The sequence below is a fragment of the Balaenoptera acutorostrata genome, chromosome 2 (assembly GCF_949987535.1).
Source record: "Balaenoptera acutorostrata chromosome 2, mBalAcu1.1, whole genome shotgun sequence".
NCBI classification, from domain to species: Eukaryota; Metazoa; Chordata; class Mammalia; order Artiodactyla; family Balaenopteridae; genus Balaenoptera; species Balaenoptera acutorostrata.
This window is the reverse complement of record NC_080065.1, coordinates 70,805,616-70,831,475: the sequence shown is the minus strand read 5'-3', so window position 1 is coordinate 70,831,475 and position 25,860 is coordinate 70,805,616.

Sequence of the window (25,860 nt, the reverse complement as noted above, 5' to 3'; positions counted from 1 at the left end):
AATAACCATTAGCTCACAGTTCTCTAGGTGAGAAGTCCAGGTATGGTGTGCCTGAGTTTTCTGCTTTGGGTCTCAAAGGCTAAACTAAGGTGTGTATGATTACACACACTCACACATATAAATGAGAAGATTTATTTCAGGAATTGGCTCACATGATCACGGAGGCTGAGAAATCCCACAATCTGCTCCCTGGAACCAGAGAACCAGGAAAGTCTATGGTATAACCCAGTTCAACTCCAAAGGCCTGAGAACCCAGGGAGCTGATGGTGTAAGTCTGATAATAATTGGAAGGCCAAAGAACAAGGAGCAGTGATGTCTGAGGGCAAGAGAAGATGGATGTCTCGCTCAAACAGAGAAAGGGAATTGGCCCTTCCTCTTCCTTTTATTCTATTGGGGCCCTCAGTGGGTTGGATGGTGCCCACCCATGTAGGGGAGAACGGTCTGCTTTACTCAGTTCATCAATTCAAATGCTGATCTCTTCCAGAAACACCCTCACAGGCACACCCAGAAATGTTTTACCAGCTACCTGGGCATTCCTAAGTCCAGGCAAGTTGAGGCACAACGTTAACCTTCACAAGTTATCAACTTGGCTGAGTTCTCCTCTGGCAGCTCTGAGGAAGAATCTGCTTGCAAGTCTAATACGATCATTGGCAGAATTCAGTTTCTTGCTGCTGTAGGTTTGAAGTCCCCATTTCCTTGCTGGCTATCAGTCAAGGGTGATTCTCAGCTCCTGAAGACTGCTCTTATTTCTTGTCACATGTCCCCCCTCCATCTCCACACCTTGGGACACGAATAATCAGAGTTTGGAATATAAGCAGAAGACTGCAAAGGATTCTGAGTAGTGGCCAAAGACGTAGGAAGAAAACCATGATAATATGGTGTCATTGGCGCAAGTGAAACAGGCATTTCAAAGAAGAGAAGGTGTTATAGTCTGTCAAATGCTGGTAATATATCAAATATGATGAGAACTGAGAACTGACCATTGGATTTGGCCATGTGCAGAACAGCTTTTACCGTAGCAACAGTTTCAGCTGGGATGGAGTAAATTTTAAAGAGCAAGGGAGAAGAGAAATTGAAGATAAAGCAGGTGTGGAGACAACTCCTTTAAGAAGTTTTGCTGTAAAGGGAATCAGAGAGAGAGGTATCAGAGGGCAGAGGAAGTGCGGTTAAAACAAATTGTTTTAACGTGAGAAAAATAAGAGCATATTTGTATGCTAAGGGGAATCATCCTTTACAATGTGAAAAATTGATGCTTTCGAATGACACCCTTGAGTAAGCTAGAGGGAAAGGGGTCTTATACACAAGTGGAGGAATTAAGCTTCGTAGAGCAAGGAGAGTCCCTCCATAGTGATAGGAGTGAAGGTAGAACACTGATTATCCAGGAACAGATGCTGGTATCTAGGAGGATGTGGTAGGTACTTGTGGATGTTTGTTTCTGATTGCTTTTATTTTCTTCGTGAAATTATATTATCAATTAGCACTTTGAAGATAGAAAAACCTAGTGTAGCAGAAAGAGCACCCCTTAAAAAATTAGGAGGACTGTATTCTCATACTTTGCTGCCCTGAAATGACCCCATGGTTACTTGGGACAGCCATGTACAGCCTCTGTGTCTCCATCCTTCTGTCTGCAAAGGGTAAGGATTTAGCTAATTACCTTCACATCTTTCCCAGTGCTGAAACATTAATACTTTATAATGATAACAATATCTTTATTATTTTTATGGGCATATTTAGTTTTAATACTTAACTGCAAAACTACTGTACATTTTTTAACAGACAACAGGGAAATGTGAACTCCATCATTTCAGATGAAAAATTCTTCACTAATTAGGACACAGATTATTTCTATTGCAAATTGTCAGGGTGGGATTTATTTTTAACACAAGGACTATATAGGTCAATTCTCCTCACTTATACCTTCATGAAAAATGCTATGGAATCATAGATTATCTAGATAAGACTTGGTTATTTAAAAATGAAAGAATTTAAGCATAGAAGAGACCTTAGAGATAATAATCCAGGACCTTCACTTCTCAAAGGAGGAAACTGAGACCTAAAGAAAATGAAAGAATTGGTCTGAAGTGCATAGATATATCACCACTCCGAGACAGGAGCCAGGTCTCCTGGATGCCAAGTCATAGACATTTTTTTTTTTTTTTAATTTTTGGCTGCATTGGGTCTTCGTTGCTGCATGCGGGGGCTACTCTTCATTGCGGTGTGCGGGCTTCTCACTGCGGTGGCTTCTTTTGTTGCAGAGCACGGGCTCTAGGAGCATGGGCTTCAGTAGTTGTGGCTTGCGGGCTCTAGAGTGCAGGATCAGTAGTTGTGGCACATGGGTTTAGTTTCTCTGCGGCATGTGGGATCTTCCCGGACCAGGGCTCGAACCCTTGTCCCCTGTATTGGCAGGTGGATTCTTAACCGCTGTGCCACCAGGGAAGCCCCAGTAATAGACATTTATTCCCCAACATAGCTCTGCATTTTTCTTCCTGTATTTGGATAAATTTGTTTACTGTTTAGAGTAAGAGTGAACGTTTCTGACAAATACCTTTCCATTTTTGCTAATTTAAATGAAGTGGTTCTCTTACCCATTAAACAATCAACAAGTATTTGTTGAGTATTCACTGTATGCCCACCTCTATTTTAAACTGAGAGATACAGAAATAAACTAAGTATATGATGTCAGTGCTCCCATGGGGCTTAATTCTAGTAAAATAAATGTATCCTTATTCCAGGGATAGATAAATCACTACTCTCAAGAAACATTCTTTCATCTTTTCACCTATTCCAAGAACACAGAGCACTGGGCTAGGTGCTGGTGGATAGACACGAGCATAAGGTGTGGTCCCTGCTCTCAAAGAGTGATAGCATATCAAAGCAGACAGAAATGCAGGAGGACAACTGCAGTTGACATTGATAATTGCTGGCACAGGAGTGTGCACAAGGAGAAACTCTAATTAAGACTAAGAAGTCAAACTCAGCTTCCTGGTAGAGCTGATACCTGTGTCCAGGATTAAACACGTGTGAAGAAATTAACCCACTAAAGGTGGGGAGTTAAACAGCTTTGCAAGTCAAGTGAAAGGTCAAGAAGCAAGGGAGTAGATTATACAAGGTAGGAAATGGAAGACTTTCCGCTGAATGAACACACTAGGCAAAGAGAAAGAAGAGATTGGCATGAGATTTTTGTTTTGTTTTGTTTTGTTCATGAGTAACTCTTTATTTAAATGTTCCAAGGGTCCCAAACCCCATTTAAAACTCAAAATTGCAGAGCACTCCAATAAAAGAACATAAAACCCTCATAATTAGTATCACAGTTTATGATACAGCTCTTACTTTGAGAGAGTTTATTTTACCCTTTATTACAAAGGCACAGAAGTCATCTGAGACCTCAGATATTAACCCCACTGTATACTAGGTTTGGAGAAGGACCTGGAGAGTTAGTAGATGGTAGTTCTATATGTTAGGCTTTCATGGTGTGCCAGGAATTGGAGTGAGCCCTTGTTGTTCAAAACAATCTTACAATTCTGCTTAGCCAATTCTTTTAGCCCTATTTAACAAGTGAGGAAAATGAGATTCAGATAGTAGCCACCCACACTACAGTGTGCATAAGAAGTGATGTTGAATGAAGGTCTGTCTAATTTCAAAGGCAGAATTTAATTATTACCCTAAAACATATTTAAATTTTTTATGATCTGTTTTTTGTTTTATTTGCTTTTGCTTATTTATACACACACACACACACACACATATTTTTTACTGATGGCAAAGGGAAGCCTTTAATGTTTTTTAGTAGGAGATTGACATGATTCAAGTAAATTTGATTTTTTTGGATTCTAAAATAGTCTGGCTGCAGAATGGATTTAGAAAGAATGGATGGGTGAGAGAAGACAATATTGGCGGTAGAGAGATGTTTTGGAAGGCTTTTTTCTGAAGGCTCTAAAAATAATGAGGATCTAAATTAAAGTAATATTACAAGCTATGGTTAGACTTAGAGACGTTCAAGAAATACTAAAAAACTCGAGAATACATGGTGACTAAATGTGGAGAGCAATGGGCTAAGATAGATATTCCATCACTAATACTGGGAATATAGGATGGCAAGTGTGGTGGGTTGAATTGTGTTACCCAAAAAGATATATTCAAGTCCTGACCTCTGAATTCTGTGAATGTGATATTATTTGGAAATAGAGTCTTTGTAGATATCAAGTTGAGGCCATACCGCATTAGAGTGGCCCCTAAATCCAATGACTGGTATCCTTAAAGAAGACAATAGGACACACAGGAAAACAGGCCATTTGAAGATGGGTATATAGATTGGGGTGATGCAGCCAATAGCCAAGGAACACCAAGTACTGGTGGCAACTGCCAAAACAAGGAAAGAGGCATGGAATGAATTATCTCTCAGAGCTTGCAGCAGGAACCAACCCTGACAACAATTTGATTTTGGATTTCTAACCTCCAGAACTGTGATACAATAAATTTCTATTGTTTTAAGCCACCTAGTTTGTGGTCATTAGTTATGGCAGAACTAGGAAAGTAATACAGCAAGCAAGATTATTGGTAGGGGTAGGAGGTGTTAATGATTCAGATTTTCATTGGTTATATTTGAGGTCACTGTGAAGAAATCCAGAAGGAACTGAAAATATAAAATTTTAAGATAAGGAAAGATACATGAGCTGAATCTATAGATGAAGAATTTTCTTCTTAAAACTTCCTTCTATTAATTTAAAATGACTGGCTCCTTTATTTCATTCAGTTCTCAGATTAAATATCATTTCGTCAGAGAGACCTTACCAGATCATCCAATCTGAAGTAACAATTCAATTATACCTATCTGTTACATATTTTAATTCACTTTATAGTTCTTATTACTCAACATTTTTCTCTTTCCTTTCTTACATTATTTTTTCCTTCCTCATCAGGGGGCTTTGGGGTGTGGGAATGTTAGAATGGAATTATATATGGCCTGAGAACCCATCACTTCACTCTTTGCCTTAGGAGTTGCCAGAGGACACTGCCTTCACTAAGGAAATGAGAAATGTACTAGTGATGGTGGTCCCAGCATCACGGAGATGCTCAGTAGAAGCTGACCTCTAGAGGCTGGCAGTGATGAGGCTCCTATCAAATATCAGAATCTAATGGTAAACCCGGATGGGAGAGGCTAGTTGTGAACTCATAGCTATAAGCTACAAGGTAGATGCAATTCCATCGATGGACAGCAAGATTAAAGTGACAGTTAGGGTGCATTGACCCACAAGCATCTACAGCAATGGGTCAAGTTGGTCCTAAGGGTAAAACAGATGAACAGCCACTTAGTGTGTTACTTTATTTATATAATGAAGAAATGGTGACGGCTGATGCCAGTCCCTGAAGTCAACTCTTGCAGCCCCTCTTGCTGTATCTAACACAGTTCTCATTCTCAAATGGGCTTCCCTCACTAGTGCACGTGCATGCACACACACACACACACACACACACACACACACAATGAGGATGTTAGTGATCTCGAGTAAAATTGGGGGAAAATTTAGAAAATATATGTAGTATGAAACATTTGTAAGCTAAGAAAAAAGAAAATGAGTAGTGTAAGAGCAGGGACACAAGCTATGTCTTAAGATTTAGATAGGCATTTGACAAAAGTGAAACTAAGTGAGACTGTTTTAAGCTTTAAGTAACATTTTAGCATAGAATAACCTTTTACTTTTTCTAGTAAACAGTAATAGAATAACTGCCTCAGACTTCAAGTATATTACATATTGGAGTGTGGTTTCAATTTGTGCAATATTTTGCTGAAAGATCAAGTTAATCAAGATAGTCATATATAAGAATTTGTCTACTCAGTGTTCATTAAGTACACTCAGGTCCAGGTCAAATAATGGCAAAATTGAATATAAGCTAAAATGGAATACATTTCAGTACAAACTTCTGTAAGAATAAAATCGTTCCAATTCTCAAGATGACATCAAGTGCAGGAAACTTTAGATGAATACTATAAATCATTTCTAGGAGGAATGATTGTCAGGATGAACTAAAGGTAAGGACAGAGAGCCATATAATTACTTGTTAGAATTCACTGCCACTACTTACAGTTATGCTCTTTTTAAATATCTTACATCACAAAAGTTTGTAAGAACAACTTACCTTTGGATATAGTGGAATATTGAGCAAGTGTCGGGTATATCATAAGATGCTCTGGTGTTTTCCTCTGTTGAAAATTGAAGGCAAGTTGTCTTGGCTTCTGCATTAATCTGGCCCAGAAATGTATTGGTTTCACAATTTGGATATAATTTTAGAGAAATAAAAAAGTAATATTGCAAAAGATAATAAACATGACATTAGCCTTTTTCTCTAGCAGTACAGAAGTGGAGACACGTTGGAATTAAGGTTGGGTATTTCTAATTGGCCTTCAAATCCTGTACATATAGTGCCCCTGCAAGAAGCCATAAAAGACAGAGGAATTAACAAGATTCTAGTGATAAAATTCTGCCCCATATCCCTACCATACAGGCGCCTCAATTATACTACAATTTTGCAATCAATATATTTTGCATGAAGGTCAGAGGTGTTACTGCATCTAGGGTTTCTTCATTTACATGTCTCCTACTGCCAAAGGATAGGGACATGGTTGCTGGTATTAACACAAAACCCTAACAAAAAGTTTTAAACCTGAATCTACTACTAATTAGTTATGTCATTTTAGTCCAGGTACACCCACTAAGCTCCAGAGTCCTCATCTGAAACATGAGAGAAGAATTTTAGATAATATAATTACTGTAGAAATCTTTTTAAAAATTATCAGTAAATATTCACTGTTCAACAACATCATGGAAATACCATATAATAAATGATATGTTGTTGAAATAAGACCACACTAAAGATCATTACTTTGTCTTAAGGACTCTCCTTACTTTACACTCTGTTCACCTCCATACTATTAGACTTCTATGTCTGCTGTATAGAATATGCCAAATTCTATGGCCAAACTCTCCCCTTATCTATTATATCTAATGACTCATGAACTGCTATCTTCAGAGTCTGTGACAAATCCAAACAAAATTTGAAACCTCATACAAGGTTTTCTGTTCCATATTGAAGTAGTTTCAATTCATGATTTCCTTATTGCTTCTCCATATCTGCAAACCATTTAAGATCTGACCTGCCATCTTGTTTGGCCCTCTGTCATCTTGGCCATCATGATTTGTAAGTGTTTTATTGTGTGTGTGGCTGATCATATCTATATCCAACTTTTTGCACATACTATATTATTATTTTTTACTTCTATTCTGATTTTAATCCTTTCATCATGCCAGTGTTACCCCTGAGTTTTCTACAGCTTCATGCAACAGTTTGAGTCTAAGAATTACATAAATGAAAATAACTTTAGATCTCTACATAATTAGTTCCCTTACAAGAAGTTGTATCTAGTCCTAGAAACAATCTTCAATCACAGAATCATTTTGTAAATTCCTGTTTCAGCACTCGTGTTTGTAGAACCTTATTTACCGTTAGTTGGTAATGTCCCCTAGTATTACTGATTTTAAGAACAGTAGATCTTAAATTTAAATAGAAGTAGATTTTCAAAATTATAAAAAAAAAATTCTGTAAATTGTTTAGATAAGGGATTAATTTTCTTATACTAAAAAAAAAATGTTAGTGAATGAGTCAACCTTTGCCTTATAACACAGCCAGATAATGACTTTGGGTTCTTGTAAGCTGACACATTGACCTGTATGTATCACTTGATAACATAGAGTATATTTGTTTAACTCTAAAATATTTCCCTTTTAGATATATTTCAGAAATCCTTCATATACATGCGAAACTTTTAGAATTGTGCTAAAAGTAAATAAAAATAAGTAATTGAAAATAAATTAAGAGAATCTTATTACAGAAAGGACTGGTTTAAACTGCTAGAAAGTTCACTGATAGTTCAGGAATTATCACTTTTTGACAAGATGAACAAATGTGTGGCATGAACCAAAGCTGCTAAAGTTTCCTGTTTAGCCTTTCATACAAGACTATATATATATTTTTCCTGTTTCTCCATATTTCTCTTTCCAGGTGCACCTTTTAGCAGCCATCTGTATTCCCTCTGTCTCGTGTCTCTTTTTACTGTTTCTGTGCTTCACCCTTCTCTTCTTTTTCATGAACTGGCATATAATATATAATGTAGGTAAATATTTTAATGTTGGACTTGCTTACAATATAAAAAGCATTTGGAATGTTTTATTTTTCTAAAATAAAATTAATTTTTTCAATAAATAAATTGGTTAGGTAAGCAAATGTTCTTATATTACTTTTGGGCTTCTAAAATTCTCCCATTGGGATACCTAATCTTAGACTGATCACCCTGGATGAATGATTCAGCATAAAAGCTACGAGAATGGTGACTAATTTACCTAGACACTCATGTTTGGGGCAGTTGAACTTGAGGTACAGAAAGAGATGCACAATTAATAGCAGGAGCAGAATCTACAAAACATGCAGAAAAGGAGACAGGTTTCCCCTGTTTCCTCAAACTAGGAGAGCAATATTGCAAGACCAGTGGTCTCCCTCATAATGTAAAATCTTGGCATTTAAGTCCTCATGGATTCCTAAGGATGATTCATAGAGCATATTTTGAAAACCAGTCTTTCAGTTGAAAACAAGTGTGTGTGTATATACATATTTAAATACATATATATATAAATATAAATAAATATATATATATATAATTCTTTCCTACGGTGCTAACTGTAGCCTTAAAAAAATGCACAACATGAGAGTGGCGAGTTAAGTTTTATTTGGGGCAAAATGAGGACTGCAGCCCAGGAAACAGAATTTCAGATAGCTCTGAGAAACTGCTCCAAGGAGGCAAGGAGGGAGCTAGGATATGTAGGAGTTTTGCAACAAAGGGCAGGTAGTCGGAACATCAAAAGATTGCTGTTAATTAAAGAAACCAGATATGTCAACTTAAGGAATTTAGTGCTTCTCTATGTATGGGAAGTTGCAAGAGTCTGGGTTCACTGAAATCATTCCTTCGATATGCACCTCAGCTCTCAGGGGCCAGCATCCTGTATTTTCTCATCCTGAGTCTCCTCAGGGCTCACCATAGGGAGTGGCTGCAGTCTGATGGCTGCTAGATGGCAGGTATTGTTTCCTTCCTGAGTTCCCTCAGGGCTCACGTTGGAGGGCTGCAATTGCTGATGACTGTGACATCCTTTGTTTACTGATATGGCAGGAAATATTCCATTTCTCAGTGCATATCAATCAAATTAGTAACCAAATGAGGCCATCTATACATTATCTCTTTAAGCATTTGGTATTTTAGGTAAAGAATCAATCATTTATTCTACCTCCTAGAAGTACTTTATTTCAAGGTGATAAATTAGTTGATGAAGGAAAGTATAGTAATACTATAGAAGAACTCCAGGTTTTAAAGATAAAAAGAATGATAGAAAAATCACCATTTTTAACCCTTACTGAAATAGTCTATGCAATGATTATTAGTGAAAATTCAGCTCAATAAGTAAAAGGTTGATGAGAAATTTAATAATCAATAAATAAGGCTGTCAGTATCTGAATCCACTGATCAGTATTTGCATCCCTAAAAGTTTCAGGTGTACAACATAGTGATTCAGTATTTTTTCAGATTATAATGCATTAAAAATTATTATAATAACTGTGCTATGCAATATATACTTGTTGCTTATCTATTTTATATATAGTAATTTGTATCTCTTAATCCCATACCCCTAATTTGCCCTTCCATCTCTTCCTCCTCCCCTTCGGGTAACCACTAGGTTGTTTTCTATATCTGTGAGTCCGTTTGTGTTTTTCAAATACATTCATTTATATTATTTTTTAGATTCCACATATAAGTGATATAGTATTTGTCTTTCTCTGACTTATTTCACCAAGCATAATATTCCTCTAGGTCCATCCACATTGCTGCAAACAGCAGAATTTCATTTTTTTTATGGCTGAGTAATATTCCATTTTGTGTATGTGTGTATTTTTTTGCTTCTGTTGCCCTTGCCTGAGGAGACATACCCAAAATAGTATTGCTAAGAATGTACACTGATGGTGGGAATACAAATTGGTGCAGCCACTATGGAAAACAGTGTGGAGGCTCCTAAAAAAAAATTAAGAAAAAGAAAAAGATCCTTTGAAATTTTACTTCATGTTGGGTTGAGGAATAACTATGTAACTGAGGTGCTTATTATTTTGTTTTGGGTATAGTCATTTTCATCCAGGACAGCTTCATGTATTTTGACTGTCAGTAAGGTATATGTCTTTCTCTAGTGTAGAAAATAAGGATGGATATTTGTGTATTCCTTGATTAAAAATGCTATTAAATCTTTAGAAGATACGCTGCTAAATCAGTAGCTATTTTGCTACTTTAAATCACTGTGTATGTGAGTAAACCTCTTTAAAGTAACTGAAAATATAAGCATTCCTTTTCTGAAAGTAGCTCTTAAAATGACTTTCATTTTCACAAAGCTACTTATTTCATTAGCAAAAGTAAAGGCAAATCAAATGAATTAAAGAAATATCAAGTTCCTGATGTTGGCACACTGACAAAATTAAATAACATTCACAGGCTCTTTTTAGTGACAAGGGAAATATCCTTTTTAAGGTTATATATAACTTTGGAGAGTTGAATAATATTTTTCTTTGCTCTATTAAAAAAGGCATAATGGATAAAGTTCTGACAGGAATAAATATTTCTAATAAAAAGAATAGAACACAGAATATTGTCAGAAGTACTTCAGGAGTTACAATGAACCTGATTGCGTTAGAGAACCTGATGCTTGTTTCTTCTATAGGCACAAAATATCATAACTTGTCCAAGCACCAGCATATAACCACTTCATAATAAATTCAAATCATGGAGGAACTTTAAGTATTCTTCCGGGAAGAGCTATTAGAAATACCTCTGCTTTGAAAGGTTAATGATTCTATGAGAAGTCAAAAATATTGATGTAATATTAGACTAAATCATGTACTGCATTGGTATTCAGACATGTTTGAATCATTAAATATTTTAAAATGAATTATTATTCACAGATGGTCCAAAATTCATGCCTTAGCTTTGCTGTGATATTTGTAGTTTACTGAAAAAGAATATGTGGGATTTACTACCAAGAATTCAAGTCACATAGAATTAGTCTAGAATGCCAAAATGTATCTGAAATACAATTTTAGTTAGTTCAATATCAACTTTTTTCCGTTAATTTATGGCCTTTCCTGAGTTTTTAGAGAAATCATAAATAGTATATTTCCAAGCATACCGCTTTATTGAAAATCACTTTTGGTATGATTAGAAGTCTCTAAAATGTATTTTTATTTTATTCTCTTTTAGCATTTATGGTACACACAATGTTCAAACCTTACATATATTTATTATTAGAAATAATTGAAATACAAAACAAAAAACAAGAAAAAAACTTCCTGAAGCTTACAGAAGAATTCTAAAAACAAATTAGTATTAAAATTAGTAAATAAAATTAGTAAATTATATTAAATGTTAATCAAGAAACAATTTATAAGATCTCAGGCAGCCTAAATACAATAAAAATTCAATGAAGTTGTACAAATAATAGGGAAATAAAGCTATGCTTTGAGCACTAATATTTTAATTCATACCAATGTAAAGGAAATATTAGAGAAGCAAAAATATTAACATACAGACATTTCATAAAGCGCCAAAAGGTAATGCAGTTAATTGGAAATGAATAATCCTTTTAACAATTTCCTGTACTATATCATATTTCTTATTATTTATCTCTCCTTCATGCATTCATAGGAAGCTTCATAAGAACTTTCTTCTCTCCAATCCCAAATTTACATAAGTGGAAACAAAGGTTTATAAAAATTACATAATTTTTTCAAGATCTCAAAATTTAATGTGGTATAGTGGGTCTTCTTTCATACCAATACCAGTGATCTTAATCACTCTACTAGCATGCCATTGTCTATGGACATGAGCTGTACTCTGTCACTCTAACTACATAAAAATCCTTAGATAAGCTGTAAATTTCTTAGTATGAAAAACATGGTAACAATGTGACTCTCCACTATTAGAGTATAAGATGATTTAAATCATTGCATAGCTTCAGTGGTGATTAAAACTGTATAATTGTTCATAGATTTTTCTGATCATCGTTATGGCAGATTATAAGTTTTGGAATGGACATTCAAGGGCTTTACACTTTTTTCCTAAATTTACTCTCATCTCCCTCACAAATCTTGTACTTGAATTCTCAAAGAGATTCATTTCATCTTTAAATAAATTAGACAAGGAATACATTTTCTTATGTGGAATTAATGCTGTTTCTCAGTGGTATGCATGGGTTTAGTTTATATTTTATCTAATGGGGCCATCTAGAAGAGATATAATTCCTATTCCATATGACAGCCCTGAACATTTCTTTTCCATACTAAGCAGCCCTGCTTATGATTCTTAGTGTAACATAGGTTCTAGACTTTCACCCTCCCAAAATTTTTCCTTATTTGAGATGTTTTAGATTACCTGAAATCCTTTTGATATATGGTTCCCAGAACTAAACACAATGTGCTTAGCCACACTCAATAGTTCATTTACTTTAACATAAATGGAATTTTACAGATTACATTATTTAAAGGAATAAAATGAGATGTTACTTTGAGGAGTTTAATGTAATGGTATTGATCTGAATTTCAATTTAAAACAATTTAAAAATTAAAATACATTCTAAGGTACAATATGCACAATAAATGAGTCATAGATTCAACATTAGTATGTTAAAATATTAAAAGATTTACATTGTGGTTCATAAAAAATAGTTTATTATTAGCATGCCCTCACTTATCTTTCTAATTATTAAAATGATGACAATAGGTATAGACTTTTTACTATAAAATTAAAATATTTAGATGGATAATTAATTTGCATATCACTGTCATATTTTTGCTAGAAAAATATTTTTGAAAGAAATTGCAGTGTCATTAAACATTGAATTTCACTTTGTTCAATGTCAGAAATGCTTTAAATGATATACTTAGGAAACAGAATCAATAAGAGTTTAGACAAATCTGAATGAATTGAATTTATTAATATAATTTGCTAATGGAAAATTGTGAACCAGGTAAGGATTCAAAGGAAGATTTTTATACAAATGATTAACTTATTTCTGTATCATCTCAAGCATATATTTGATGCTTCAAATACATGTTTGTTTATAACTCAATAAGTTTTCTGGTGTTGCTCCATTTGTCAGCATTTTTAACTCACTGAAGAATATACTACATACTGTTGTTTTAGTTGACTTTTATAACTGCCCCACTACCTAAGAAATAAATACATTAAATCAAAAAATTGTTAATCTAGTCTTTTTAAGTGTCTTAAAGCTACAACTCAATTTGCTGTAGAATGGATTTCATCACATGTTTAAAATTCATCTTTTTAAAATTGACAAAACTATCTGAAAAAAACCTGGAAAATATCTGAAAAAATATTCTGTATCATATGGCCAATTAAGAAATAACATGACATGATCAGGAATATTTACTATTTAGCTACTTTTTCTATAACATTGAAAAGTGTTATAAATTTTAAAAATCGATGGAAATATAATAATTGTGATCCTAAAATGGATACATGTAAATTATCCTGGGAAATTCTATTAGGAATAATCTCACTTCTATAGTTTTTCTTATTCTAATGCTCAGTATTATCACAAAACCTATTTTTTTCTAACCTGTATCTTCCTGCAAATCATCCATTCAATTTTCAGTCACATTGAACATTCAATAACTTTTCCATTCCTTTGTTTTATGATATAACTATGTTTCACCCATACTTTGTTCATCTTGATTATTTTCCAGGGTAACTCCTGTGAGTTTTGAGCTTTGAGCCTGTATTTTCAAAACTAAACAAATATCTTTTGTCTGTTGAGCTTTCCTAAATGACCCACAAAGATATAGACTTTTAGTGTGGTACTCTTATCTTTTTTATATTTGGGAATACTTTAATATTCAGAAAACAGATGCAGACTTTGTGCCAGGAAGCAAATCAGTTTACATTTATCCATAAAAAGACAGAAATTGTGTTCTCACATACAGCTTTCAAGGATGTGTATGGAGTGGTGACATTAGAATAAATAATTTAATAACAGAATAAATACATAATTAAAATGATTGAACAGTGAATGACAATTTATTAGATATAAATCCTGAAGTTCAATGAGATAATTTGTAAAAGGAAGTTGAGGTCACGAATGAAATTGGATGAAAATATGACTTTTCTCACTTTTAGCTATGGTGAATTAGCTTAAATCAGACTAATCCTTCTGCAGAAAACAAGTCAAGAAGCTATAAAAAGTATATGAGATATCTATTAAAAACCATTAGATAATGGCAACCAGATTTGAGAGATGAAGATCCAAAAGAAAAGTACTGTGATACAAATCCAAGTTTCCAAGCACTTGTCTCTCACTCTCCCATAGCCCCCTTGATACATTTGCTAATTTGACACATCCGTTAAGGAGACTGAGATGTCGAGCACAATGTTTGAGAGTTGAATGGGGCTAGGAGACAAAAAATTCGAGTTAAGGACCTGGCAAGGAGGAAGGGCTTTGGAAAATACTCCAGACTTTTAGTCACGAAACTTGAAGGTCTATATCCTAGAAGTAAGGGAACATAGGAATATATCATTGCAAACAAAAGCTGAAACTTCTCAGGAGGAATAAGATATAGGAATAGAGAAAACTGGATTATATACTTGTCTTCCCAAAGACTTTAACCCTGGTTTAAGTTAGTTCAAACACTATTTGAATCTTTCTTCAGTGTAACTTAATTGTAGAGTTTATGTCCTATCTAATTTTCAAAACTTTGTGTTATAATAAAGGGGCAGAAGTGGGAGAGAAAAGTTCTATTTTTTTTACTGGACCACAGTTGTTGTTTTCAGTCAGGTTCTCTTGCTCTTACAGTCAGTAGCCTCCTTAGATCTGGTCCAGAGAAGGGCTTGTCCTGGACTCCATAATTCTGAATTTTCTTCTCATGAGGTAAAGGATCGGCAAGGGCAAAGTGATATGCTCATCTGGAGCTTGTGCCCTCCTCCACTGTCTAGATCATGCTTAGGGTACTTTGTCCCCTGTAAATCTCTGCCCAGTAGCCCCAAATCTCCTTGTAAAGCCTGTAAGACCTCTTTCCTGGGTTTCCCCTTCCAATGATTGACCACATCTGCCACATCTGCATGTGCACACTTTTGTAGAATAGATGCCCTGGTATAGATAGGAATGAAGTATCCACTTATGTGTGCATTAGGTTGTTGATGAAGAAAAAGGGAGCTGAGAGTAGTAAGAGAAGGTGGGGACAGAGCCCTGGCTGGGGATAGAGCCAGGAGACAGGGTCTCCCCTTGCCTCTAAGTTATACCCTTGAACAACAAAAGGTTTGAGAATTCTAAACTTAAGCCTGGCCCTCCCAATTATTATAATGGTAAGAAAATAAAACATTTTCTTTAACAGCTAGCTTAACTTAATGACTTTAAATACTTAGATGTGGTTTATATATTAATTAGTTATCAGTATGACACATTTCCCCAAACTTAGTGGCTTTAAATCATTATTACTTCTCCAAAGTCTATGGGTTGATTAGGCAATTCTGATACAGGCCAGGTTTGGCTGATCTGTAGGTGGTCACCTAGCTCCTTGACTGGGGGCTAGCTAGCTTAGAATGGTCTCAACTGACATGATAAACTCTGTTCCGTGAGCCCATTGCTGGCTGGTGGTATCAGAGTTTGTGTCTTTATCTCAGGCAGCTATTAAGAGTTTAAGGTAACTTCATCTATTTGTTTAATATGAAAATAAAAGTTCAGTAAATACTGAAGTGACTTATTTTACATTATGGTAATTTTTAAACACCTCCTCATAACTGTAGTGATCCAATAACTGCTATTTTATGCTTTAAATGTATATTTAATTTTAGAGCATGCATAAATTTACCTTGGAATGTTGGCTATTCTTTCTATATTCTTACCAAACAATTCTGATTTTGTGCTTTGAGCATTTTGCTTTTTGTATCCATAATGGACATAATAAAGGTCAACACAGATCCTTTGCTGAAAGGGGATGTAGCCCAGGGGGTCAGAGATATAAATGAGCCTGAGAGCACAAATCAGTGTCATGACAGAAATTATTCCCAAGTCAATAGTGTTATTATAAAGGCACTACCATTTAATAATCCTTCGTTCTCTAATGTTAGTCAAGTCTGAAAGTAGATAAAAAATTTTTAAAAGGGATAAAATACTGTGAGATGCAATGAGGAAAAATATAATCAACATTTCCTCCAACCTCAGAAAATAAATCTTCAGGAAGTACTTAGAGTTCACTTAAACAAGCATACTTTAAAAAAGAAAATCTCCCAAGCTGTTATTTGAAAGTATTTTACATACATTAAAAAGTTGTTACCTGTTAACTGTAAAAACAAGTCTTAAATAATGTATATCACTAAGTTTTTGATGATCTAGAGAGAAAATTCTCACAAAGTAGACTTCTAAAAACAGGTGTCTTTTCATCAACTTGCCAAACTGTATGAGATTAATCTTACTTACCTCTTTTTTATTAGAATATTTTACTAGGTATATATTTTTCACAGTAAGTTGTTTCAGTGTTCAGGTACAGTAAAAAGACCACTTGAATTTAGTTTTTAAAATCCATATTAGAATTATTATCATTGGAAATTTGTAAATCTAGTTTATGAATCTAGTCAATTTTAATTTTAAATCTAGTGTGTTTTAATATATAATTCTAATAAACTTTATCATCTTTAAGGTAGCCTTAAATATAGCTTGGTTAATTTTATTTCATTAATATTTTATCTGTATTTCTGAATAAAATCTATTCAAATTTTTCTTTATTCTAAATAAAAAACAATCTTCTCAAATCTTCCAGAAATGTTTAGGTATCAAATAAATTATACTTATAAATATTACCTCTTTTATGATTCTTAAATATTTGTGTACTATTAACAACAAAATCATCTTTCATTTTTCAAATAAAATGACAAATCTATAATAATTACTCGTTTACATATTTTAAATTTGGATCAACAGAGTAAGCTTTGGGATACTTAAACGTGCCAAATTGTCTTCATCATCACAAATGTACTCCATTAGTTATTTCTGTGATCAATTCTAAACCTTTTACATTTAAAAGACTCACTAAAGAACAGTATCACCGTCCCACATAAACTGGACTCTCAGTCACAGCTGTTATGGGTTATATACAGCAAGAGGTGCTTAGCAGGAAATTCGTAGTTGTTGCCTCCCCACCTCCACCCGACCCCAGGTTGACTGCAATTTATTTTTACTATAAGGAGGATTCTATGTGATACCAAAGGGCTGATCTTTCAGCTCCTGTCCCTCAGAGTTAATTTACATATTACCGTATTTTCATTTGAATCTTCAAGCTCATTCCCAGATTATAGGTGTCATTTTTTGCTAATTATTTAGACCTCTTTTTTTTTTTTTTTAACTTAGTTGGCTTTGAGAATATGTTAATGCTTTCTCACCATCTAAAGACTCCTTTTCCTTGTACAATTCACACCCTTATATATTCTTTCATATAATTTTGAATCCTTTTGCCTCATGTAGCTAGCAAGAACGCTATATTACTTTCCACACGTTTTTTTCCTGTGTTGCAAGTCCGCAACTTTTACACTTATTAAGATCACCTCCCACTGGATTTCACACGTATCTTGTGACTTCTTCTGGCTCTGTGGTCGGACTCTAAAGCTATGTTGATAACAGTGATAAATATTTAGTCAGAGTTGAGACTGAGGCTCAGCTGGTATTCAGGGCGTGCTAGTATAACAAGTACTCTAACAAAGGCTGCCCTGCCAGAGAGTAAAGTTATATTTTTTTCCTCTTTTCTAGTGAAAGAATTGCCAGACAACTATCTTGGAATCATTAAAGCTAGCCTTCCTTAGAAAGTTTGAGAAAAAAGAGACATAAATTAAACCCTTTGTATTCTGAGAGTTGAACATATCTAAGCTTGGACTAACACAGGGGGAAGGGTTACGGGCAGAAGCTAAAACAACTGTTTTCAGAACAGACATTCTGAAGTTTTGACACAAACAGTGCTGGTTCAGAGCCCATATGCTGACATATATAATCCAGAGTTGAGAAGTGGTCCTTCTCTGCCTATATGGTATGTAGTTTTTTATTTTCTGTATATTATGATGTTTTAACATCATAAAGCACCAACACAAAATAAAACAAACAAAGAAAACCAACCTTTCTTGCTGGGAAGAGACTGTCCCTCTCTGCTAAGCAATTCTTAGATATAGCAAAGGGCCCAGTGGGGAACATGCCTTTGATATGCAAATTAACCAGTCTAGAGCCATATTTTCTCTCCCTGGCCTATGCACCGCAGGAGGTGATATTCCTCTGCCTTCACCATCCCAGGGCCAGTTACCAGGCAACTAGAGGCCGTCTAGCCCAAGCCAACTGGAATTATTCATATTAGCCAGTCCTAAACTGTTGACCCTGCCTTGCCTTAACCTTCCTACAGAACCCCCAGTAAAGGCCATGGCCTAAACTCCCCCTGCTCCTTCCCTTCTGCCTCTTGACCTATGCTGGTGTCATCCCCTGTGGCCCTGAGTCACATACATTTACTCCCTTCTCTGGGACCTGTGAGTATAATAAACTTTTTCCTTGCAGGCCTTGTTCTCGTTTTGTCCTTTGGCTGGACCAGCTTTAGCACACCATGTCCAACATGTACAATTTGAAAACGGTCCCACTCTCTGCCCCAGGTATCTGCACAGCTTTGGCAGCTCAGGGTTCAGGGTATCTGCCATGGGAAGAGAGGTATTGCCACTGAAGGAATAGCAGTGACCATCACCAGTCACTGGCATGCAGTTCTGCAAAAGAACACAGAACCAGAGCAGATTTCTTCCTGATTCCCCTTAGACAAATTCTAGAGACTCCCAGAAACAACTGGGAGAGTTTTGAAGTAGACATTGATTTCCTCAAATTATGCAAAAAACAAGCCAGCAACATTTGGGAATTTATATTAGTGTGACCTTATTGGACCTATAGGCTGGGGAGGCATAAGGACATTCTGATTTCAAATCAGTTATTAAATATGTATGCACAGTTCAAGGTGTACTTGGTTCTTGCACTTTTCAAGGGTGAATGAATATTTTGTTTTGCTTTGACTTCTTTTTTTTTTAACATCTTTATTTGAGTATAATTGCTTTACAACGGTGTGTTAGTTGCTGCTGTATAACAAAATGAATCAGCTATATGCACACATATATCCCCATATACCCTCCCTCTTGCATCTCCCTCTCACCCTCCCTATCCCACCCCTCTAGGTGGTCACAAAGCACCGAGCTGATCTCCCTGTGCTATGCAGCTGCTTCCCACTAGCTATCTATTTTACATTTGGTAGTGTATATATGTCCATGCCACTCTCTCACTTCGTCTCAGCTTACCATTCCCCCTCCCTGTGTCCTCAAGTCCATTCTCTACGTCTACGTCTACGTCTTGCTTTGACTTTTTAAACACAATTATTAAAAATTGATTTAAGGGAGGTCACGTGAGTGTGCATAGTTTTCTATCTGCTCTACTCAGTGTCATAAACTCTATAACTGAGTATTCCCAATGCTGTTCAAATAAATGTTTATTAAGCTGAAGTGAAATAAACAGGAAAATCCAAAACAGTATAGGGTAAGTGCCCATGGAGGACAACAAAAATTGTGAACAAGGAAGGGAGTTTTCTTTTTTGTTTTGACAGGAAAAGATGAGTGTCAATTATACATCCCTAATTACTTTAAAGCACTGCTGGCTCATGATGTATAAGCATTAGATAATACTAGCTAATCTTTATGGAGTGTTACTATATGGTGGGCACTAGATTAGGCCATTTAAATTTATCATCTCACTTAATCCTCTCAACAGTCCTCAGTAGGACTATTCCTACATTCCTTTTTTTTTTAATTTTTAAATATTATTTTATTTATTTTTTTATACAGCAGGTTCTTATTAGTCATCAATTTTATGCACATCAGTGTATACATGTCAGTCCCAATCTTTAGGCTCTGCTTACTTCTTCAAGTCTCATCTCTCATCCTTCCCTGGCTCCTGTGCCATCACAGGCAACTGTGAGCAGATCCATTTTAATTGCTCCCGGTTCCCAGCTCCCTCTCCTCCTCTCCACCCACCACCAATGTAATGCTTATCCCACTGCATTGGAATTTCCTGCTAATTGTCTAGCCACCACCTACCAAAATGTCTACCCAAGAGAGTAGCTTCCTTTCCTAGCTGTCGCATCTTATCAAGCAGAGCACTAGGTAGGCATCGTCTTCCCTTGGCAGGGACATTGCCTGTGTGTTGTTCTGTACCTACCTCTCTGGTGACTCTCCTGTAACAACTCTGATTCTCCTTCCTCTCTTTCATTTCAGACTTGCTGTGTTTGATCTAGGATAAATATAAAACAAACTAACAAGGCTTATCAGTCTCGGAAGTTAAATCTAAATATATAATAATCTCTTTTAGAAAAAGCTGTACATCTCTTGCTGTATTACCTTTGATATTTCTAATTTTACGTTGTAATTTTTGGTTTCTTAAATATATTTTCCAGTGATTTCACCATTTTATTAGTTTTCCTAAAAGAACCAGCTCATGATTTTTCAGTTCTGCTTTTCTTTTTTTTTCTTTTCTGAGTCATAATTCATTAATCTCTTCTTGCAATTTTTTTTTTGTTTTTTTTTTTTTTCCACAGAGTTGCTTTATTTTTAATCTAACCATTCTAGAATAGAGTTCTGGTAGTTATATCAAGATGTATGTTTCTCAGAGCATTTGAAATGACAACAATTTAAATAGATACAGTTTCTAAGCCCTACTAAAGAGAAAGATTTTAATGTCCCTAATGTGTTAATCCTTCCATTCTTATTAGGGCTTGGGCAGGCAGTTTGCACATGAGCAAACATGTTCTTAAAGTGGCTAAAAGCACCAAAATTAGGGAAGTTGAAGAAAAAAAAATGAGAACAAAAAATTCTAAGTAGATGATTCAGAAGAGAAGCGTTTCCTCTACTTCAAGGAGACTCTTGCAGCTTTCAGAAGCTTTGCTTCTCTAGAACCAACCTGTAGGAGTTTTCTAATGTGGACAGATGTCTAGGGCTTTGGGTTTGGAGAAGACTTTGCTCCCCACAGGACAATCATTTACATAGAATCAAACAGTTTTCATCTTTGTGTCTTGGCCTTTTATAAAGCTTTTATAAAGAAGGAACGGTACTCTGATCACAGCAGTTGTTCCTTAATTCTTTGGGGGTTAAAAAAAGAAGAGAAATACTACGATTTTTCAGTTTTTTAGTATCTTGACTTGTTCTGAAGTTTGGATATAGATGTGTTTTACATTTAATATATGTTTTAAATCAGTAAATGCATGCATTGTATTTATTTTTTACATATTTTCTGGATATTTTTCTTATTATATATACATATATACTCACATATATGTGTATGTACATGTAAAGGAAGCATGCGTGTAAAATGTATATATTAAGGTACAGGTGAGAATAAAATCTAAAAGTATGGATGGTAACATAGAAGGGGATGAGGAATGTTCCTCCCTATATTTTAAACACAAACAGAAGGGGGAGATCAGTTTCTGAAATGATATACATCCAGTGATATAGATCAATATATTTTATAACACTGCTCCACATGGCACGGATGAATTCTGAATACCATAGTTTAAGTTTGGTGAAGTTCTAACTCATACAAACTATCCTTCAACAACATATAACAACCTCCTATCAATCCAGAGGGACAATTTGCTAAGATCCCAAGCAAGAAAAACATGGAAATGATTTCCAGCTATGAAGCTTATCATCAACACAGAAACATGACAAGGAAGAGGAATCCACCTCATCAGCCTCAGAAAAGAAACCCCATTTCTCCTAACTGTTGAACAAAATGGGCTTAATTAAAGCAACTGAAAATTTTGCAGCCCTCAAGACAGCAACCTCAGATGAGTAACTTCTACAAATAAGATTTTGAGTGCTTTGATTTTATCCTAAATGAGCATTTTGGTTAGAAAGAATTCAAGTCACCTTCAGCAAATGAAGCACTCTCTAGCCCACTTTCCCTGGACTAGGGAAGAAGAGGGCTGTGCCTTCTTTAAAGGGAATACCACAAGAGCAGTTTACAGAAAAATGGCAGGAGAGGAAGGTGTGATGGATGGTGCGTGGGGTTTAGAACACCTTTGCTCAAAAATTAGCTACAGATTGGCAGGCATCAGTGATTCCTAGACTTGTCTTTCAATCCATTCTGTACACACATATTGGGAAGGAGGTGACCTCTACTTCTCTCTACCTTTCTATACCTATATTTAAAACTATTTTTCCCTCTTGAGCCACAGAAAACCAGACTATTCAAAAGCAACGTGGCAGGACTTCCCTGGTGGTCCAGTGGTGAAGAATCCGCCTTCCAATGCAGGGGACACGGGTTCAATCCCTGGTCAGGGAACTGAGATCCCACATGCTGCGGGGCAACAAAGCCTGCATGCCACAATTGCTGAGCTTGCGCGCCTCAACCAGAGAGCCTGTGTGCTGCAGACTACAGAGACCACGCGTCCTGGTGCCTGCGTGCCACAACTAGAGAGAGAAAACCCACACGCCACAACCAGCGAGAAGGCCGTGCCCCACAACGAAGAGCCCGTGCTGCAACGAAAAATCCCGCAGGCCTCAACAAAGATCCCGTGTGCTGCAGCTAAGACCCAACAGAGCCAAAAAAAAATAAAAAGAAAATCAATAAATAAATATTTAAAAAAAAAAAGGCAATGTGGCATAGAGAGCTTACCCCAAATTTTATGAAAATATTTTAAAGGATTCATGGTTCTGTAAGCTTCTGAAAGATTATTTCTGTCTCGTAAATTTGGATTTCCAGGTCCTAACTTTGAAATCTACTCAGTCATAAATATTCTTTACAGAAGAACTTCAGTGACCTGAAGAAGAATTATGACCTAAAAGGCAACAATTAACCAAATCCTAAAGACTTTATTTAACAGAGCAGGGAAAGTAGTTTACAGTCTTTGAAGGATACAGAACCCTAGAGTATGCAAGGTAACCAGCAAATACCAAAAAAAAGAAAAAAGAAAAAGAGAAAAGAAAATCTACTTTGCAACGTTTTAAAAGCATATGAGAAAAACACTTGTTTTTAACGCAGAAAAGGGAAATAGGCTTTATTTATAAGGAGTGAACTCTCCTTTAAGGAAATTTTTCATATATTAGCAGGAACTCAAATCTTCACGCTTTTAAGTCATTAGGGAACACATGATCTCTCAGGTAAGAATAGCAGCTTCCATTATGACTTTTTTTAATGGTTGAAGGTATGTCATCACATTTTCAGGAGAAGATTCTAATTTTCTTTCATTATTTTGTTTTATATTTCTCCTGCAATTGTTTCTTGTCAATTGCATTTCAGATATCATCCAACATGCTACTCACTCCTGCGATTTGAATCATTGAACTCAAGGTCCCTTCCAGTTGATTAGAATCTCTCAAATGAAACTGACATTTGAACTTGTGCATCTGTAATCTGTTTGCTCCTGCTAAGTCTTACCTCTACATACAACCCACTCTCCATAATTCCTAGCGAGAAAACAGAGCAGATTTAATGACATCTTGGACCCCTCGACAAGGCACCTCTGTGGGCATCATGGCCCTTTATTGTATGCTCTCATAAAAATTGCCACCACTGTGGTTATTCAACATATGTTTTTTAAGTGCCTCATATGTTGCAAACAGTGTACTAACGTTACAGTGGTTCAAAAATGACCACAATAGAAACTTTGCTCTCTAATGACTAATCCTAAAAAGGAGATTGGAATTAGCATCATGTATTTCCATACCTCCACACCACAACTCCCCCACTGATGACCCCAACATGTATATGTCCTAGGAAATTCAGACTTTCAGGGAATGAAAAGAAATAGCAAAATATTTACAAGTTTGGTGGATGAGAAAATGAGTCCTAAGTGAAATTTTCATGTGCTTTCCTCTTGGGTAAAGTAGAGCATCTATAATGTGCTTTAGAGCTATTGCTGTTTCTTTGGCAGTGAATTCTCTGTTTACATCTTTTGCTCAGTTTTATTGCATGGTATGTCCCTTTCTTATTAGTTTATAAATTTATATTGAGAAATTCAAATTTACCTAAATATATTAGGAAAAATAGCCCTTCATATATAACATGAAATGTACATGTTTACCAGTTTGATTTTGTTTTTTGATTTAGCTTATTGTATGATCTTTGATTGAGAAATCCAAACTTGCCTAAATATATATTAGAGAAATTAGGCCTTTTTATATAACATGAATTGCAAATTTTTACCAGTTTGTTTTTGGTTTTTGACTTTGCTTACGTATGATCTTTGACATTTGTATGTTTGGTATATGTGTCTGTATTTTAGTCAAATTTATTCATTGCTTGGTAAAATGATCAACTTTGGTTCTTCATGTGGTATCATTGTTAGAACAGTTTTCTATATTCTGGGCTTAGAAAGTACTTATCTAGTTCTTTCTTGTATATTTTTGGGTTAATTACATTTAAATCATTGACATGTATTCATAAGGTAGCAGATATATTTGTATCCACCTTCATTGTTTCTAAATGGCTACTCTGTTCTATAAAAACATTAGAAAAAGCCCTGTTTCCACATTTAGTTCTTGTATATATTTGTGTCCATCTCGTGTCCACTTCAGGATTAAACAATAGGTGAAAACTGTAGTGATTGGATACAGCCAAAAGTGTCTCTAATTCATAATAATCAAGGTGTTGGTCAATCAGTATTAACAATACATTAGAATAATCAAATACGTATTATGTGAAGATATAATAGATATAATGATATATTTTGAGACTATTGAGATTTACTATCATTAACTACTATATTTAGATGTGTAGGGTTTTCTAAAATTGTATTTACAACCTGTATATAGGTAAAATTAAGTGTATTAATTATTTTATACATATATGCTGCTAAATGGCTCTTAAAATAAATTTTGACTATAGTTTCTAAAACAGACAGCTGCCATCCCCTTTGTCACTTATTTTACCAGGTTGCCTAGAAACATAACTTAATAGATTGGACAATGGCAACCTTTGTAAAATGATCATGAACAATAAGGTACATGGAGTCTAAATGTGGCTTCCTAAATTATGAAATATTGTTGAGACGACTTATTTCAGTCAGTACTACATATGCTAAAAGCACATTTTTTAGAGTGCAGAAGTATTAAGTAATTTGAACACTCAGAAGATACAGATGTATCTTGGATACTCAAAGATAGAGACATATATATTTCATTTCATTTTGTGAGCAGAGATACTCCTAGAATGGAATGTCCTAAAAGTCACTCCAGGCTTAACGTTTTTCATGTTAAACATTCTATGATTGGTTTGGCTAACCCTTGTTTTTCGCTTGTAGTTGACTGAGAAACATGCTGGCTTAATTATTTTTCTTTTTAACTTATTATCTAATGCCTAGCATAGAGCATGTTAAAAATGATGTTAAATGAATGTTTACTGATGACATTTTAGCCAATCATATAGAAAAACATGCAATTTTAGCCACTCATATTTAATAACTTACAGTTTCACCAGATGAAATTTTATTGGCTAAGAAAATTTTAACATCAGTACCATATAAATTTTCTTCAACTTCGAGAGAAAATAATTCATTATGTTCATGATCATGTAAAACAAACAGATACTCAAATGCAGTGATGAGACTAGGCAAAATTTCAGCAGTTTCTTCCTTTCCTGACTTAAACGCCCTCCAGATGTACCTTCCACATCTAGCAGCTACTGACCCAGACTGGTATGTAGCTGGGAT